At 35.5% G+C, this 19,274-nt stretch overlaps 1 long non-coding RNA gene across 3 annotated transcripts in view; it reads left to right on the forward strand.

Moving 5' to 3' along the window:
* LOC146591029 (uncharacterized) overlaps positions 1–19,274 on the forward strand; it is a 42,061-nt gene that overhangs the window by 8,775 nt on the left and 14,012 nt on the right. The gene's annotated exons all lie outside the window — the stretch shown is intronic.

The raw sequence follows: 19,274 nt of genomic DNA on the forward strand, positions 1-19,274 counted from the left end.
AGCTTCATTGATAAATATTTTTTGAATGTAAAATTGAGTTTTATTAGCATTTTTTGTTTTCAAAATAAAGTCTTGAAACTGCATTTTCAAGTCAGTGCAACAAAAGGTAAAAGAGTAATTCAGATGTGTAGTTCTTCAAATTCCCAGCTGTATTCATATTTAAGATTTTTGATCACAGGGAAATATTTAAATAAGCTCTCCATTATCCTATTTATTTGCTAATGTTCTTTGCAAGTGTTATCATTACACCCTGTTTTTCCGTCCAAATAATCTTGTTTTTTACTGCCTTGGTTTAAAAATAAACGGTTTGATAAAACAGTAAGTGATAAATTTTAATACTTTTCCCATACAAATAGTGAAAATGCAAGGATCCTTGGGATAACCTTGAAATGAATAGATAGCCAAGTGAAAAGATGTGCTGAAGGGTTTTTTTCTGTCAACAGTGCTAGAAAATATGTACTCACATCACAAGAGCATGAAGTATTGCTATGCAGAAGATATCAGAGGTCAATGCAGAAGTTTATTATTTAAACTGTCATCATGGCAAATTTTAAAGTTTTTATGACATTAAAGTCTAACTTCTCTTAATTTTCCTCAGATCTCCTCTTTAAATTGTATTGGAAGCAGCTGGATAAAGAGGATATGGAAGATAACATAAAGTTACTGTACAGATTCACAAGAAGTGAAAATCACAAAAACTTTCCTCATGGCAGGGAAAGAGACAACTTTAAGGGAATTGCTTTGTTTAAAAGGAATAGCAGTAGGCAAATTGTGTCTCATTTTTTCAAAATGAAAWCTTTTTAGTCTGAAAGAGGAAAAAAACATAAGCGTTTCAATTTTTCCTTTTCCCTCCAATATGTTTTTTCTCCCCTGTTTTCTCCCCTGTTTTCTTCCCTCTGTTCCCCCCACACACACCCCTGCTTTTCCAATACTTCTATTAACCTATTTTGGTACTTATAAGAAGTAAGGAACTGTCTAAGATTCTGGAAATCAGAAAAGTTGCTCAAGGATTTAAAGTGAGGGAATCTAAGGGTCGAAGTCTCAGAAGTAATCTTTTCCCACCAAGGTATTAGTGGATAACCTACGCTATGTTTTTATCTGAAAGGTATAATAGAAATGTCTAGTAATTCTGCCTGAACACTAGCTAAATCATAGTTAAGATGATGCTGAAGTGCTTCAAGTTCTTATTTAGAATAGACTAAACAAAGTAGAGTAAAAGTGGAGGATTTTTTTTCTCTTCTTCATATGTACATTCCACTGTGAATATGCATTAATAATTATTTAGAATAGTTCAATAGTTATTTTCAGTGTCTTTTCGGTGTCTTTTAAAAGACAAAAACATACTTATCCTATGGAAACATTTTATCCTACACCTCTGATAAGGATCAAATAGGTTTAAATATCATATTTGTAGTAAGCAGATGTTTGACCTTATATTCTGAGGTGAGTAAATTCCATGCATTTTTGTAAATATAAATTGGTTTCTGACTTTTCCAACAAAGAGAATTACAGCTGTCCAACTGATACTTAGTTGCACATGTGTAATTTTAGAGAAATGCAGACTTATACTGAGAAACCAACTAGTAGGAAATAGTATTTTGCTCAGGCTTATTTTAAAGTAGTTTTACCTTGATCACATTCAAGTCCTATTAATCCTATGTATTTAATGGGAAAAAAATGAAACTGCAAATTTAATTCTCATTAGTGCAGTTCTATGTTGGGAGAAATACATACCTGTTATACATTTATTTATAGCAAATGAGTATGATCAGCATCATATTTGATAAATAGGAATTATACAAATTCAAACAAAGCCATGACTAAATGTATATACTGCTTTATATTTAGGGTAAGTGTGGAACAAAATGATGTGCTGGAGGAAATTCATAGCTCTTTTGAATAACATACTTTCATGGAGTGGAAGAGACAGAAAATGTATCTCTGGGACATTAAAACACTTTAGAAATTCATCTTATGTATTGGGAATGGATAACATTATTTCACAAGTTTGGTATTGTTAAAGTTGATAAAGAGAGAGGGATATTCATCATTCCCCAAAGTTACTTCCAAGCTATATGCACAAAGCACTAGATGATACTGCTAAAACAGCAGGCACACTTTTCAAGAAATTAAAAGAAAAAACCTACAGTAAAGGATTCCAGACATAAATTTGTGATATATATTTTATTTTATATTTATGAGCAAATGTTTTCTTCTCTCAGAAAAAAATATACATTCTTTATTCTAGTCTTCTGAAAATGCTCAGTTAATGGTATCTGAGAGTTCTTTTTTTTTTTTTTTTTTTTTTTTTCTTTTTTTTTTTTTTTTTTTTTTTAATACTATTTAGGAACAAGCATTTTCAATATTACTTTAATACTTCTCACAAGCTCCAGCCTTTTCTTGTAGTAATAATGGATGATGCAGGAAGGATAAACTCAGCGTCGTAGAGAATACATTTTAGAAGACCAGAAGGCCTATGCATTTTTAAGATCCTTAAAAAGTAACCCAGTAGCATCAGCTCAAGGACTTCGGATTTTAGTCACAATTGATGAACTTGGCTTAAAGGGTATTTAATATGCCTTGAACATAGAATATTGACCAAGAATCTGAGTCTACTTTTAAGTAAAACAGACAACACCTTGGCTTGTTTACACATGTATTGAAATGAGACCAGATTTTAGAGTTGAATTGAAATGAGTGGTTTAAATTGTCTGTCAAACAATAATGGTTTCTGTCTGATTATGACTAGGGCTCCACTGTTGAAAGAAGGGCAGTAGAAGGGAAAACAAAATCCTTCATCAGAGAAGGCTGACTTGCTAACTGTGAAAGCTTTGGAGGGAAAGTCAAAAGAGCACTTCAGACTACACCTCCAAATTGGAACAAGGTCAGCAAGAACTTCTCAGTCCTTTTTTTCTCAAGATAGGGTTGTGGAAGGAGAACGGAAGGTTAGTAAAATGTTTTTGTTGTGATCAAGTAGAGAAGAATGAGAAAGAAAGGATACCTAAAAAACCATTTAAATTCATAAGATATTTCAAACCTAAGGAGAATTCCTGTTCTAGAGAGCTGCTAGTAGCCATAGGAAGGAGGAGCTCCTGGAATCAGAATGTGACGGACCATCCTAGAAAAGACTTTTGAGTCTTTCTCAAAGTAGCAAGCTTTGCAAAGATTCAAAGTATGGAAGAGATACTTCCCTAAATAACTTAGGACCCTTAATTGCATAGATCGTAGGGGCATTTCCTATAGCTGGAAATATTTCAGGAAGATTAAGAATAGTTTATGCAACAGCAGTCTGCTTTGAGAAAACCAAGGAATTCAACCATTTGAAATTTACTAATAGCCTCTTTCTCTGCTGGACTGAATCCTCAAAGCCTCACGGATCCCAAAGGTTTAAACTTCAGCTAGAATCCAACGACACATGCATAGATTATCAGTGTTGGAACAATCAACCATTCAGAGCTGCATAAAACCTCCCTGAAGATGCAGATGTACTTTTCCTGGTGCATTAAGTGATACTAGAGTTTTAAAGGAGGATTTGCTGAGAGTTTAAGTAACAAAAAGCCTATCTGTGAACATCAAGGGAAACAAAATGCCTTGGCTTGGCACATCCTAAATAGTGATAATGACTGTCTTATAAGTAACAACAGTCTGTTCTAGATACTTGTTTTTTCAGTTTGCAATGTCTTCTATTTTCAGTTAAATACTTTTTTAAATTCCATTCACAGAAATACACATATAGTCAAAAAGTTTATTCTGACAGGAATTAAATTAAAAGAGATGAGATATAGAAGGTTAATATAACTAACTCAGAGCTAAGCAGTGCAACACTAACTCCCTTTAGGAAGCCTACATATTTGAGATGATCATATGTATGAATAAGAGCTACATAAAATCCTTCTAGGCTTTGCTTCTGTAAATAGCAGCTAAAGTAACCTTTGTGATTTAGTCTTCAGTAGAGCTCGCTCCTTGTTTTAACATAATTAGGTTATTACCAATAAATGTGAACTGAGTAACATGACTAGCATTTAAAACCTAAATACCATATAGTTGTATACTACAGACTACAATTTCCACCTTTACATGCTCTCAATGACCTTTAAGATCAAAACTGTGAAATAACCATTAAAAATCTCCATGACAATACATAACACTATTGTTAAGTAACTATACTTTGATACATTAGAACATAAAGTTTCTTCCTGCAAACCATGGCTTGTGATTGCATCCAACTTTGTGGATACCTCAGATATTAAACATTAAACAGAATCTACTGGTGTTTGATGTAATGCGGTATTGAGTCTCTATTCTTTTCATGGGCCATCACTAACTGCAGACCACTGGTTTTAAGAAATTACATGTTGTGCCCTTCTCTCCAAAACCAGTGAAATTATCAAGGTTATATTGGTGTAGTTCCCTCAATGAATGTAAAGATTGATAAGCATTTCAGAACAACATTTAATCTTCGATTCAGGTTAATTTAATTTAGTCATACAAGTTGACAGTTATTCCAAAGCACAATGTTTTGACATTGCATTTCTCATAGATATTTGGAGAGTTTGTTTTGACTCATTTAGGGGAAGGTCAGTAGTTATGGCTGAAACATCACTTTCTTGAGTGACTGTGAAAATAAACAATTTAAACTAGTATAGGTTATTGAAGTCAGTGTTTCTTTTGCAATATTCTATATTAATTGAGAGGGCTACACTACAAAATTTACTTTTATTATACACAAAGATGTTTCAAGGTTGCTCTTACCATGCCCCCCAGTCATATATTCCTAGGTAGAAAGGAAGGTAGAAAAAGCAGAGAAGCTTATTGCTATCAACTTTTCTCTCTCCAAAATTTCACTTAAAAGTGGAAACAGCATATTTTGAGGATGGAGAGTTTGAATTTACATAGGCTTTACCATGAGAAGTTGGCTTAAGAACTGGGACATCAGCCTGTGACTTGAGTTCACCAGATTTGCTGTTGCCATGTTAAAAAGTCTGGTTAGCACCTCCTTATATTACACAAGTATTACGAAGATCAAGGAAGACTGAAGAGCTCAGTTATCACAATAATGATGGCAATGCAAACTAATTAAATATATAGTCAACTAAGCCTAGATAAACTATCATCATCTACTTGAATTCCCTAGCTGGAATGAACAAGTATCTATTTATATTTGGGTCAGTTTAATGATGGTGTTTGAACTGGGGTCATCTTACTCTTCTCTTGTAGAATATCATACCAGAGACAGTTGTATGTTTCATTACCTATTTTTATAAATATTCTCAAGGTTTGGGATTGTCTATGTAAATCTTTTCAGCTAATGAGATACAGCTATGTTAGCAACTCTATTCTGAATTTACTGTGAAATGCAACCAAAACTCTGTAATAGAAGTTGGTCTCAGTCTTAAAGCAATGATTAAGCATATCCTCTCTAAAATTGTATCACTCTTGGTGATATATATATATATATAATGAATTCTTAACAATTTAGTAATTACTAAGTATTTTGAGTTAATAATTAAATCTATTTTCCTCAACAAATTTAGCATACTGTGCCAGCCTTTTATCTAGAAAAAACCTCTATGGAAAGTAATTCTAGAATTGACTGATGGTAGAAGGTAATTTTTAAGCAAATACATTTTTAGGGAGAGTGATTTTTCTTCCTTTTTTCCTAACTGAGCATTTCTGCTTCAAAACTGGCTAAAGTTAACAACTTTCATCAGGAAAGTGCTTACTTCTGAAGTAAAGTATTTAGGCTCCTGTATTTTTGTAAATATATGTATTATAAATACGTCAGGAAAAAAAACAATTCTATTTATATTTAATATAAATATATATGTATGTAATATACATTTTAGAAGAAGTTGCTTAGCCACAATCAGCCCAACCACTATGTCAATTGTTTGTCTTATTATGCTTTAAACTCTTACTTTTTTGTGAAGATATATCATCTAATGAAAAGTTAGAAAAATCTAGGTGTTTCTTTTGGGTGATGAAATGTTTCCTCATGCAGTAGGCTACAAATCAGGGAAAGCTTTCCTTCCATGAAGAGATTAATAGCTGCTAACCAAGCTACCTTCCCATCTCTTTGCCTATATAATTGCTCTAACACAGAACTATGTTTTTTGCAATTTTTTTTGCATCTTATCATTTTCTTAGAAACAATCTAGAGAAAGCATTTGTTTCTTCAGCAAGTTCCTTATAGTCCTCTCTTAACTTCTAAGTTAATTGATCTTCTGCCCTGAGTTTCAGCCTTGCAGAAGTGAAAGCACAGGTTAAGGAGCTGTCATCACTGTAACTCAAAAGAATTTGTGTTGCAGAGGGTCACAACATTTGCCAATTACAGCCTATTTCAAAGTTAGAAAGTCTAGCTTTCATGAAAGAAAGGAGTCATTTGTCTTAGCTGTAGTCAGTGATCCATTACTGATTACTTGATTTACCTTGTAAAATTTGGTACAAGTCAGCACCTAGTTCCTTTACTTGTATGTCAAAAGAGAAAACAAAACTGAGGTGGATTAACTGCAGCATGTGGTCAAGTTAATTGGTTCAAAATTCTTTGAATTTTCTCAATATAGGTAACTGTTTCGACAGTACATATCCTTTCCCTCCCTTCTTTCAATGAGTATGCCAGTGGACTTCAGAACCCTCACAGGAGGATAAATTTCAGTCCAGTTTTAAGCAAAGAGGTTTCTTTTAAGGCTGGCCAACTGAATTCCGTTCTCTTGTATTAGCTGCAACATCTTTCTTATACTCACAACATAGTCTTCAGTAGTGATATGACAACAATAAGGCTATTCCACATTCAGAGTAAGTTTCTCATCCTGAAGTTATACAAGATATTCTTCTGCACTCTTGTAAGTGCATAAGCATAAGATATGTTAGCTCAACCAAATCATATTTTGCTCCTATATAAAATGGATTATTATGGTTTATTTGACTATCAGCCCTTAATGGTAGTTTTTTTTTCTTGCTCTAAAAGTGAGTAGTAAGATTTACGTGCAGAAAGGCCTGGACTTCAGAGTTCTGTTGTATACCAGTATCCAGTTTCTCCTAATCTAATTGTTTGCAGATTATATCAGTCATTTTTCTTTTTGTTTTCCTTGATCATTTTGTATATTAGATAAAACACTCCTATCTCTAGAGGTTACTGGTCATATTCCTTTATATACAAATACAGACTAGGAATCCAGTGTAAACCTTCAAAGATATTTGAAGGTTAATCTCTGTGTTCGCTAATCCAAGCCATGTTTTTTTTTCCCCCCAAACAGATGCTACCTATATATGCCGAGTATCCTTTACAATTTCATATCTGTAAATTTACCACTAGTCTTGTATTTTTCAAATAATGACAATATGATTCTTTAAAATGCTTAGGTTAGTATCTTTTATATTCTCTTCTCAGATCACTGAGCAGTAGCATTTATCTAAAATGCTACTGTTAATTTTTCAATACCTGAGTCCATGTGTTTCCAATAGGGTATATTAGGGCCTTTCTCTGAGGAGAGAATTAATTCCTTTTCTTCTTTCAGCCTGCCTAGATTATAAGAATGATATCCACGTGAGTGCCAATCTGAKAAAAAACACATTCCACACTCAGCAATTTCAATTTTGATACCAAACTAGTGAATTGCAAACACAGGATTTACTATACTCTACTGCCTTATATTTATAATTTCGGTAACATTTTAGCCAATAATCAAGTCTCTAGTCCAGCTGGGCCCAATTAGCAACTAACTCAGTTACCTTTCTACTTAATTAAAATAAGACTTTTCTCCATCCTTTCTAATAAATTTGTGTCTATTTACAGTCAGGCACATTTCCTAACCCTTCATGCTTTCTAAGGCATATCCTTTGAAAAACAGCTACCCATGGGATTCAATGTCCCATAAAATCTCAGCTTTTACTTTCTATTTCCAACTAATTCTAATTTATTCCCAGAATTTTAGGTGCCAATGTTTTCTGCTTTATTTCTACTCACTTGTTATTTTTCTCTGTGGCCTCTTGGATGATTTTATTATGTATTTGTATATCTCAGCCAGTGGTGGCAGATACGACCTTTCACAGAATTAACACATCCTCTTTTCAGTCATCCAGGTTACTCTGGTCAAATTCCACCATAATTACGATAAACCAAACCAGTTAAAGTTGACTTATCTATCCATGTACAGGGAGCTGTGATTTTAACTGTATTATTTCAATTGTTCTGGTTTTGGTTGCTGATGGTTTACAGATTTTCCATGAAGATTTGGCACATAGTTTCCTTTATGCTTTCCTGGAACAGTGTGTCAATTTTAATTTTTCATTATCCTCTTTCTGAATTCTCCTTTCTCTTTTTTTTCCTATTGTAGTTCATTTCAATTTTTCTAGGTCTTCATCTTTTAAGCAATTTAATATTTGATTATGTCAGAATGGATTTTTGCTGTAATTTTATGCTATTTCCCTCCAAATAATACTCTCAGACTCTTAAATGTACACTCTTAAGCTGAAGTAAGAGCCCTCCTATCTTAATACGAAAATCTTTGAACTCTTCCCTGGATAATACTTGTGAATAACTGTATCTTCCATAGTAACTTCTCCTAGTACAACCTGCACCAGGTAAGTGAGAGTCTTAACAGTTCAGCTTTTCCTGCCAGACCAGTTAAGTACTGCATAAAGACAATGCTAAAACTAAAAGTTTGTTAAATGTAGGCATATAAAACCATAAACCATAGTTTGCATGAGTGTCTATCTTGCCTGTTGAGCTTCTGAAAACAAACAGAACTTCATTACTACACTCCTGTGATTATTCCCTTTTACCTCTTCCTTTGAGTTCTAATCCTGAAAGAAATAGCACATTTATAAATATAATGTGGGCTTCTGCTTGGAAGTCCTGTGGATATCCCACTAGCCTCTTACAACACAGAACTTGTAAATATAATAGAATGTTGATATTTCAAAAATCTTGTGCTGCGCCAGTCAGAACTTCACACTGAGTCTACTGTTTTAAAAATACGTTCCAAAGCCAGAGAAGTAGAAGGACATAATCCCAAAGGGCCAAATAACTTTCTAAAACTGTAGTTCAGACATTGAACATACAAATAAATTGCTATCCAAATGGCATCTTCCTTTTCCTGCTTGTTATAATTCCATGTGCCATAAAGGCCAAACGTAAAAGGAAAGGACTGAATCAGGCTTTGTGCTAATTTCTGGAAAGATATCCAAGATTGCCTGAGTTCTGTAGGGCAAAGTGACAGCAACAGTGACATCTGCAGAACTGGTACTGTCACTATCAGCAGCACAAATGTGTTCTTGCATCTTTTATGAGTTTAATTCAGCAAAGGATAGAATGGATCTTTTGACAAAGTCTGTGCTACAATTACAAGTCTGTTACTCAAAGAGAAGACTGTTTCTCAATTGAGAAATCAGAGACTTTGGTCATCTGTAGGCTGAGCTGCTACAGTAATTTAGCACAGAAGCAAGTAACACATAATCCAATTATGGGCAGCAATATCTAAATCATTCTGATTCCTTTTTTAATGGTTTGCTTTGGAATCCATTAAGACAAAAGGATCTTTATGCATGTAAAGTATTAATAAAGTAAAAAATTGAAGTGATCTTTTTACTTGGATTTGTAAGTGAACAAAGTGCATTCATTTATGTTCCTTATAAGTCCCGTCGTTCTTGTCTAGAGCATGTTGTCATGGTTTTCGATATGCCCACATCAAAAATGTAGCAATAATGAATGACAGCGGTTAGGGATATGTAGCAGATTTATTTTTCTAGTCTGTACTTATTGCTGGATTGGACAGGCAAAGATAAGGATCTGTTTCAGGTATAGAGGTAACAATATTGTGAGATTAAACTCTGGAAAAGTGGGTCCTGACAGTGTTGAAAATACTTTAAGTAAAACAATCATTAGAGAGAATTTTTGTTGAGAAATGAATAGGCCGTAACTTATTATTTTAAAAAAGGCCAGGTCTCAGCACTTATTAACCATTTTTTTTAAACTAATAAGAGTTATATAGTCAGATTATATGAGTGAAGATCCTGAGATCCTCTGATTAAGAAGGCCTTCACTTGTGCTGAGGTCCAGGAAAACCTTTTGCGGCCTGTGACCAGAAATAGGCTGCTATCTTGAGTTTGCCAATATGCAAAAGTACACTGATTTAATTTGAAGTGTTACATTAAATGAGAGTAGTTAAGTGTGATAGAGGAAATGTTTATCAGTCTCCCAGTGTTTTCCTGGTCTGAAACTCATGGTCAAACATTCTGGCCAGTATTAAGGGTGAAGAATTACCTTCATGGGAATGACAAGAAAAGAGAGATTAGTTGTCTTGAAAGAATTATTTTTCTGTCACAGACCTTGAGAATTGTTTTCTAGGATGCTGGAGATCTGAGGCTAGTCCTAAAGTGAGACAAAGGAAAAGTTATGAATATCCTTCTCTTTCCAAATCCTGCAGAAAAGATGATAAGATTAACATATATGTGACTGCATAATTTTCTTCTGCTGTCAGTCACCCTTAATCTCTTCCTATTTTAGGGAAGCAAGAAAACACAAGAATTTGAAGGGCCATTGCAGAGGACAGGATGTCAGTCTCTTTTGCTTAACTGTAAGACTGCAACTGTGAATGGAAAGAACGTTACAAATTCTGCATATCACAGTCTGCATGTCATGGCAGTATCACCCGCCTGTTCACCCAACTAAGCCTTTCCATTGGCATTTTCATGAGAAAGATGACCTGAGCCTTGCAAATATAAATAATTAGTCTACTGTTACCCCCAATAACAGATTCAGAGCTTAACCTAGCTGCTTCCTTCAACTTACTCTAATTTACATCAAAATCTTTCCCAAAAGTATCATGACAGCAATTTCCTGCCAATTTTATTCATAGCTGTTTGTTCTCAGCTGTTGCATCTCGGTACTGGGATAGGGCACTCTCCCCTTAGCAAACATTGTTACCAACCTGCTTACTTTCTGCTTCTCATCTAATGGGATGCATTTGGGTTAACCAAGAATACCTAAGTTTAGCCTTCCAACAGTTTTAGTTCCCTGTGTAATGGGAGAACGACAGTCATCTCCAGAAAGTGACTCAGATTTTCGGTGACCTCCTTCAGATACCAGTTTAGCCTTTCTTGCTCCATGAAGTTTATGTGGCGTCATGACTTTTATTTTGGGTARTATGAAATCATCCTTTTAGTGTTCTAGGACTTTATTTTAGCAGGTAATAAGCAAGTGATGAATCTGTGAGACTAAAGTTGAAAGTTTAAATTTTCTAAAACTTCTCATGTAAATCTTCAGTTAGGGGATGAGAGGAAAAAAACCAAGTCATATAGATGTAAACAGACTACATGTTTCCCACAGTATCCAAACATCATAACTCTGAATATAATCCTTGCCAGCACAGTCAGGCTGTGAAAGATCTTTTAGAATTTCTAAAGTGCTTAGTAAATGGTCAATTCATAAAAGAATAATGTGACAGATTTTGTCCATGTACCCCAGATAAAAAAAGGACAGCAGCTACTTAAAGTGTTTTGCATTTATCATCTTTAGAAAAAAAGAGAATTTGGAATCACAATCCAATCCCAAGGGATACTTATTCTGTGTCCAGTATGACTCTAATTATAATGATAATATAATGAAGAAATGTTCCCTCTCTTCCTGTAGCTGCACAGTGGCAATCAGCTGAAAATTGCCTTCAGCAGTAGATATATGAATATATGTTTTCTAACAGTGAGTTGTGTTCTTGCAATAGCACAAGTCTTTTTAAGGGATCTTTTCATGATTCGCGATTAAGAAAGGAGAATCTCCTATATTACTAAGAAAGTAACAAGTAACTCAAGAAAACATCAAGTTGTACAAAGTCAAAATCAGATGCTAGCTTATTAATAACTGACTTAATAACTGAAACAAAGAGAAAGGGCACTAGCATTGATAAAAATGTGAATTACAGATGTTTTTGACTTTATTCCAAAGTAAAGTACATAGCAAGCTGGCATATTCTGGTACAGTAGTTACAACTGTGACTAGCAATGTTTAAATATTTCCTTTGTTAGCCAACATTTCTATTTGTTCATCACTTCTAAAAACTTCCATTTACTGCAGTGACATTTTCTGATTCATAGGAGTTTTTTGCACAAATTTCACAGAAGAATTCAGCCCTTTTTTGTTTAGTCATGACAAGTGAAAATATTTCTTTCCATGATAATTTTGTCTAAAATTTGTTACAGTCCTAGCAACAAAGCAGTTGGTGATAAGTAAGATGATATTTGGCTCTTAACTGTACTAGCAAACTTCATTTTATTTCTTTAATTTTGATTGTTCGTATACAGAAATCTTCATGCAAATCCCTAGGAGAATATCAAAAATTAGAGCTGTACACTTGCTTTAGTCTCACTCTTGAAACGGTGCCTCTTAGCTACATCCTTATGAATGAGAAATTTCTAAGCATCAAGATTTTTCCCATCAATCCTTATGTTGCTGTGAAATTATTATGCTCTCATAAGGTAACTTTTCAAATATCTTAGGGCCCTTTTGAGGGCCTCTTTTACTTTTCCTGATTGTTTGCATTTTAGCAAGGTCAGTTTCCATTCAGATGAAAACCTCGTTTCAATCAGACAACAAAAATTTAGGAAATAATTGAATACATACGTATATAAAAGTATATGTGTATGTGTATGTGTGTGTGTGTGTGTGTGTGTGTGTGTGTTTGTATACCACATGAACTTCCTTGTACTGCAGGTTTGAAGAGTATTGCAGACATTTTCTAGCTCATTCCCTGGAACCTTGTTGCAGTCTCAGTGGAAAGGAACCTAGCAAGTGGGAAACACCATTACTCCAGTCTGTCTTCCTGCCACTGAGGAGCAGTTATATTAGCAATTATATACTCATATAGAGCGCACACACACACACACACACACACACACACACACACACACACACACATATATGTGTGTATATATAAGTACTATGCTGGCAAAAGCCCAGTTGTAACTACAGCTGAAGACTATGGGACATGCTTCCAGGCAGGAGAACGGTGAAGAGAGTTTGAGTTTTGCCCTTCTGTTTTTGACTGGATTGCTCATGTGGTCTGACTTAATAAGTAAGTCTAATCTTTCATTGTCCTTGTGCTCAGGGTATTTCCACTTTCGAGTATTTGGCAGCCCTTAGTAAGCAATATTCTTTGATTTCAAGTATACAAATAACTGCAACACACCAAGAGGCAGAACCTAGGCTTAGGCTCCTACATTGACTGACTCCCTAGACAGAACATACAGTCCAGCAGCTAGAAAGGACTGATGCATCACAACTTTCTGAACAGTCCTCTGCAAAAAAGGGCTTTTGCAGCATTTACCCCATGTACATTTAAAACAAAGTGAAATGTTTACAGGAACTGTTCATTGAGGAGGTGCAGACCTTCCTTAGCACAATCATTTGGGACCTGTCAGCTCCCCACCTAAGCCTTTGCTATTCTTGGGAGTTCCTTACAAACTGCTGCTGGTTTCTGCAGTTTAACTCTTGATTTGCCAGTCAAGAAAGACTCCAGGGCTTTTAAAGCCTGCACTTTGGTCTCCAAACTGAAAAAGATTTGTTCTTGATGATGAACCATGAACTAAAATAATTGTAAAAAGTGCAGTGAAGTCATTGAGAGAATTACTTCCTTTGGATAGCAGAAGTTTGGTGAGTGCTCTTGGAAAAATTTTGAAAAACTCCACAAGTTACATAGTTCTATATTTGATTTTTTTTGAGGAAAAAGTAAATAAAAACAATTATTGTACTAAGGTTCACTCCGCAGTTGAAACTCATCTACTCTAAAAGACAATATATGTCTATATGTGCATGTGCATATGCCATGATGACAAGGAATCTCTTCTTTCTTATCTGGCATCATTCTCTGCAGGATACTGTGTTCATGTCTATGTGATATTAAAAAACCTTCTTTACTGCATTAAGCATTATTTTCCTGTTTAGAAAGAAAATGTCTTTGAAGGCTACATATTATTAGCTTAAACAGAAAGAATTCAGTTATGTCTCCTTCATCCACTGTCTCTTGTCCGTGATCTTTTCAGATAAGTCATAACATCCTTCTGTCTCAGTTTTGCTTTTTATGAAGTAGGGACATTTGTCTGCTGCAATGAATGTTATAGAAGACCAAGTCTATAATGTTGATCCGTTCTCTACTCAGAATGTGTGGCCCTTTTGTCTGATGTGGGCAGGCTACTATAATCTAAACCTTCATTATCTGAAGTGCAGGATAACTGTGACCCACTCTTGCTGTCAAGTGATAACTAAAAATTACTGTGAACTGAAGGTGACTTGAAATGCAGCCATGCAATTATTAAGTAATATATCATGCAGGGAGCACACTGCATTACGCCAATTGCTTTGGTACTGGTACTAGTTGCTGATAGGAACTGAGGTGAAATTCATAGCTGCAGTTTTGACCTTAGCCTTCCTAAGTGGCTCAGGATCAACCTACCTGAAGGCACATTTATTTCTCTATGCCATACTGCTGTAGTTGTGATTAGAAGTACTTGAGCAGGGGCCAGCTTAGTTTTAATAGGTCTGAAATGTGGACAATATATTTTGTATCAGGTCTTACTTTTGTATTTTTTTTTCCAAGAGGTTATTGTTCTTGCAAGCTCAAGTACAAAGATTATGATGATTCATATATTTAAACAGGATGGATAATTATGATCATCTGGTTTGACTTTATGAATGACCATGATCCTTCTGCTTTCCTCAGGAATTCCAGCATGATGCACAAACATGCGTGGTCAGACTAGAATATATATTTTACAGTCCCATGTAGCCTGAAAGTAAGGACTTCAAGTGACTTGAAATCATCCGTCCCATGAGAAGTTGTTCAAATTTACTTTTTACTCTGGCATCTGCATGGGTTTGTTTTGTTAATGTTGTATGAGTAGGTACGTTGCCCACTCTAAAATTTTGTCTAAAATATGGTGGTTGTTAGTATTTGTAAAGTATATAGGAGTTTCTAAGAACTGTTCTTTACCCAGCTGCCAAAAACTAGAATAACAAAATTTTGGAGGCTGTTTTTTTCAAAACAAACTTGTTATATTGCATAAATATTTATAAAATATTGCATAAGGAAATCATTGCTATTATTCCTTAAATTAATCAGAAATAAAAATGATGACCGTGTCAGGAATTGCAATCCAGTTAGAGTATTAAAAATTACCCCACTAGGTGGAGAACTTGCATCAAGTATGAAACTAAAGTTGTACTTTGTAACAGTAGTTAGTACTACTGAAATCAGAATTGCTGCTAAAAAAATTAAACTTCTAATAACTAAATAGTTTTTGTATCTTACTTTTCTCTTATCAGTTCTAATCAAGACAACTTTTACATTCATTGTGTAAGAATTCTATGCGGGTTTAGAACATATTAAGTTATGTTTAAAAAATAGAGAATTAGCGTGTATCTTTATAAAACATTTCTGCTGAAGGAGTTGATTTCAGTAGCTGTCAGCTTTGCTATGAAATGTATTCACTTTGAAACTTTTTGTTGAGTATTCAGTTCGTTCTAATGAGGTGTTTACAATGCAAACAGTCTGGAGGAAGAGTCAGTGAAAAATGTTTCCCAGAAGAATAATAACTATTTAAAAAAATCCTGTTTAACTTAATACCAGTTAACCGTAAACTCACAAAAAGTAATATTTTGTTATTTTCCCTGGCTCTTTAAACATAGCCGATATTAAGTTGTCAAGTTCCTCAAAACTGTGAAGAGGACAAATGGTAATAAAAGGGAGTATTTTAAAGTCTCTTTTGATATTAGATATAGATGCCAGCCCTTAAGTAGAATGAGCGTTGAGGTTAACTTTGGAATTTCTGTAAGGTCAGGAGTCAAGTTCACCGCAATATTCTGTAGGTTCCATATAGGTAGAAGGAGAATAAATGTTAATAATGCTAGTCTTTCTTAATCTGCTGGGATTAATCTGCAGAGATAAATATCCTAGAATTTGTCTGCTAGGAATAATTAAAAAGTGGAATATGGTTTGTACAAGAGTCAGTATAAAGCTTCTGCACTCACGGGGTACAGAAGGGGACAGGTCATAAGTGACTGTTTGGGGTGTGCTAGCGGACATTAAGCTTCAGGGTGTTCAGGTCCCAAACTAGGGCTTGGGAGTATGAGGGAGAAATGGTGGATTCTTTTGTTTTCTTGAGGGGACAAAGAATCAGGAATAGGGCAGCATCTGAAAGGGCAAATACCCTGTGTCCTCCTTTACTGTTTCTGTATGTTGAATGTAAGGGCTAGAGCTGGGATTTGGGAATTGTCTGCTAGGAATAGAGTTAGGAAGAGGGCAGGTTCTGACAGGGCAGGAGGTTGGATGTACTCTTATTATTTTGTTAACCCAGTAAATAATTAAGGTCAGAGGTAGTGTTTGGAAGCGGATTCTCAAAACTCCAGCCTTTTAAGGTGTTCTCTGTGCTTTGCAGAGTTAAGAAGATCACGTAACAGGTGTTGGTAGAGGCAAATGCTGTGTGCTTTACTGTTTTGATGCACACTCTAATAATAAATAAAATTAGAGCTAGGGTTGAGCTGTGTGAGGTTAAGGCTCTAACTTGCTTTAAATTTAGGACTGAGATTAGGTTCCAAGTGAAGACGTATTCTCCCCTAATAACATGTTCCTTTCTAAGAGCCCAGCATGTTCTTGCGTTCGGTTATTCCTAAAGAGTTGGAAGTGAGTAGATTTTGGAAAGGATTAATGCTCTACGTTGTCTTGTAGAGGCTGCATAATGCTTACACAACTGTAAGCGTTAGTGTTAAGAACTCGGAATCTAAGGTTTCCTGCTCTCAGTTTATTGGCGGATTCTCCAGGGACTAGGGAAATCCAAAGATAACATGTTTCTTTATGGGAATATGCCTCACTTTAGCTTTTATTCCTGTACTCACTGCTGATGATTAATGTTAATATTAGGGTTGGGCTTAGTGCTAAAGTTTTGGATTTGTTGTTTAGAATAACCTCTTTATTTTTTGCATTCTAGATAATTAAGAGTAGGGAAGGCAGCTGGATGGGTCAATGCTTTATGGTCTCAGTTAATTCTAGGCCTCGTTCATATAAGTAAATTTAGTATCTGGATTTGCACTTTGTATGACAGCAAAAATTAATATTCATTACTATTTATTTATATTAATAATTACAATTAAAATAGCTTTCATTAATATGTTAGTATGGTAGAGAATTCCTCATGTTCTCTTTAAGTACTAGAACTGACTTCTGCTGACAATTAAGCTTAGATTAAGAGTCAGAAGTAAGCTTAGCACTTACAAATCAAAAGTTTAAATTTGATGTGGTATCTAATTAAGCATAATTAAGATTGAATTTAGGGTTGGGGTTATGGTTTGGGAACCCAATATTTCAAAAGCCCTATTTATTGATGCATTTTTGTGGAACCTTCTAGGATACAAAGAGGGAATATATCATTAGGGAACAATACATTAGGTTCTTTCCACTGCTGAAAGGGAACTCCTGCCAGTAATTAAATTTGGAGTCAGAGTTAGGGTTTGATAGACTTAAAAGCCCGGTTTATTGCCAGTCTTTTGATTTCCTAGAGAGTTAGAAGAAGCGTTGAAGGTGATGAAGGCCAATTTCTTATTTTCTGTTATTGTGAGTCATAGTCCCATGGTTATAATTATGATGTGGGGTAGGGATACGGTTAGGATTACAGTCTGGGAATTAGGGTCTGGAAAACCATAAGAATTCAGTTTGCTGCTAATGTCTATAATGCTTCAGATTTTAGAAGGGTATTAGTATCAGCAGTTGCTAGTAACACATTTTGGTTTTAATTGTAAGAATTTGTCAGCTGCCGAATGTTAAAGTTAGGACTTGGTCTTGGGTTAGGATTTGGGAATCCAAGGCTTCCAAATATTTAATTATTGCCAATTCTGGAAGGCTGCAGTGTTATGAAGTAGGTGTTGATGAATTAAACTTTATTTTTGTTCTTAGTGGTTTATATTCAGTTCTGCAGTATGAATTTATTCCCTGTCCATACTTGAAGGTAGGGTTGGAGTAATGAATATGGGAAGCTAAAGCTGTGATTTTGGAGCCTCATTTACCTCAGGTCCTGCGGGTATGATTAGGTGCTTGATGCCAAGGCTGGGGCTGCCGCAGCTGCCCCCAGGGCCCTGCTCCCTCCAGGCAGGGGGACGGGCCCAGTGGCAAGACCTGGACTTGCCCTGCCGGAACCCCCTGGCACCGGCACCAGGAGCCTCCGGGCRCCCGGCGCCCGGACAGTTTGTCCCTCTGGAAGAGTTGGGTAAGGACTGGCGTGAGGAAGACAATGTGTGCCAGTAGTGGTTAAGACTTACATTTGCTTTTACTATATGGACTGATCTCCTTACAGTGTCTGTTTGCTCAGTCCCTGTTTCATCTTTTGATCACTTTGAAAGTGATTTGTTTAATCACTTTCCCCGATTAGCCATCTTGCTTGCCTCCCTTCTAAAGAAGGCAATTATTTTATCCAAATATAAACCCAGGCACAGCTGATAATTTGCTTCAGAGTAACTTCCAGACAGTCTGGCAGAGGGCTACCCTTAACGTGACTTTCTCTGCCAGGACATATATCCAGTACCCTCTTGCCAGATCTCATGTCCCAAAGTTCAATCATATTGCTCTCTAGGACAGACTGTGCATAACACTGGTGTTATGTGAGTGGCCAGTGAGAAAGCTGTCTTATTATTTTGGACACTTTGAACTGAAAAAAACTGAGGATGGGAATTATGTTTATAGGTTGAATGCAGCACATCTGGCCCAGAGAAGATGCAGGCTGAGTGCCAGGCAGAAAGAATTTGTTTAAACAGTGCTAAAGGGCAATAAACCCAGGGAATGTGGACAAAAAAATCAATCTAATCTGATTGTACTGGTGGTCGAAGTTCTCCTGCTGGTGTGTCCACAAAGGTAGTACAGACGCAGTATAGGCTGCTGACCAAGGGAGCCACCGTTGTTTTAAAGACCCATCAAAATCATGTAGATTGGTAGGACTGGCACAGGTATAGACGTGTATGTGTGTGCTGTACAGTGATAGAATGGCCTTTTGTCACTGACTTGCAATGCTCATGGCCTGAAAGGTACTGCTGAAGTTGAGGAGCACAGACATCTCTGTCTTTTGCCAGATAAATTAATGCCTGTCTTCATTTATAGCTTGTAACAACCTTTAATAGTTTGTTTTATTTCTGGTAATGATTTTCTCTGTTTTTCTGGAATGAGTTGAAAAATATTGACTGAGAGCAATGGGCCATTATGGACAGTATGCATCTGGTTTATTTGTTCTCAATTTGTACATTG

Source organism: Rhea americana, unplaced genomic scaffold (genome assembly GCF_003343005.1).
Source record: "Rhea americana isolate MKP2758 unplaced genomic scaffold, rheAme1 scaffold_39, whole genome shotgun sequence".
NCBI lineage: Eukaryota > Metazoa > Chordata > Aves > Rheiformes > Rheidae > Rhea > Rhea americana.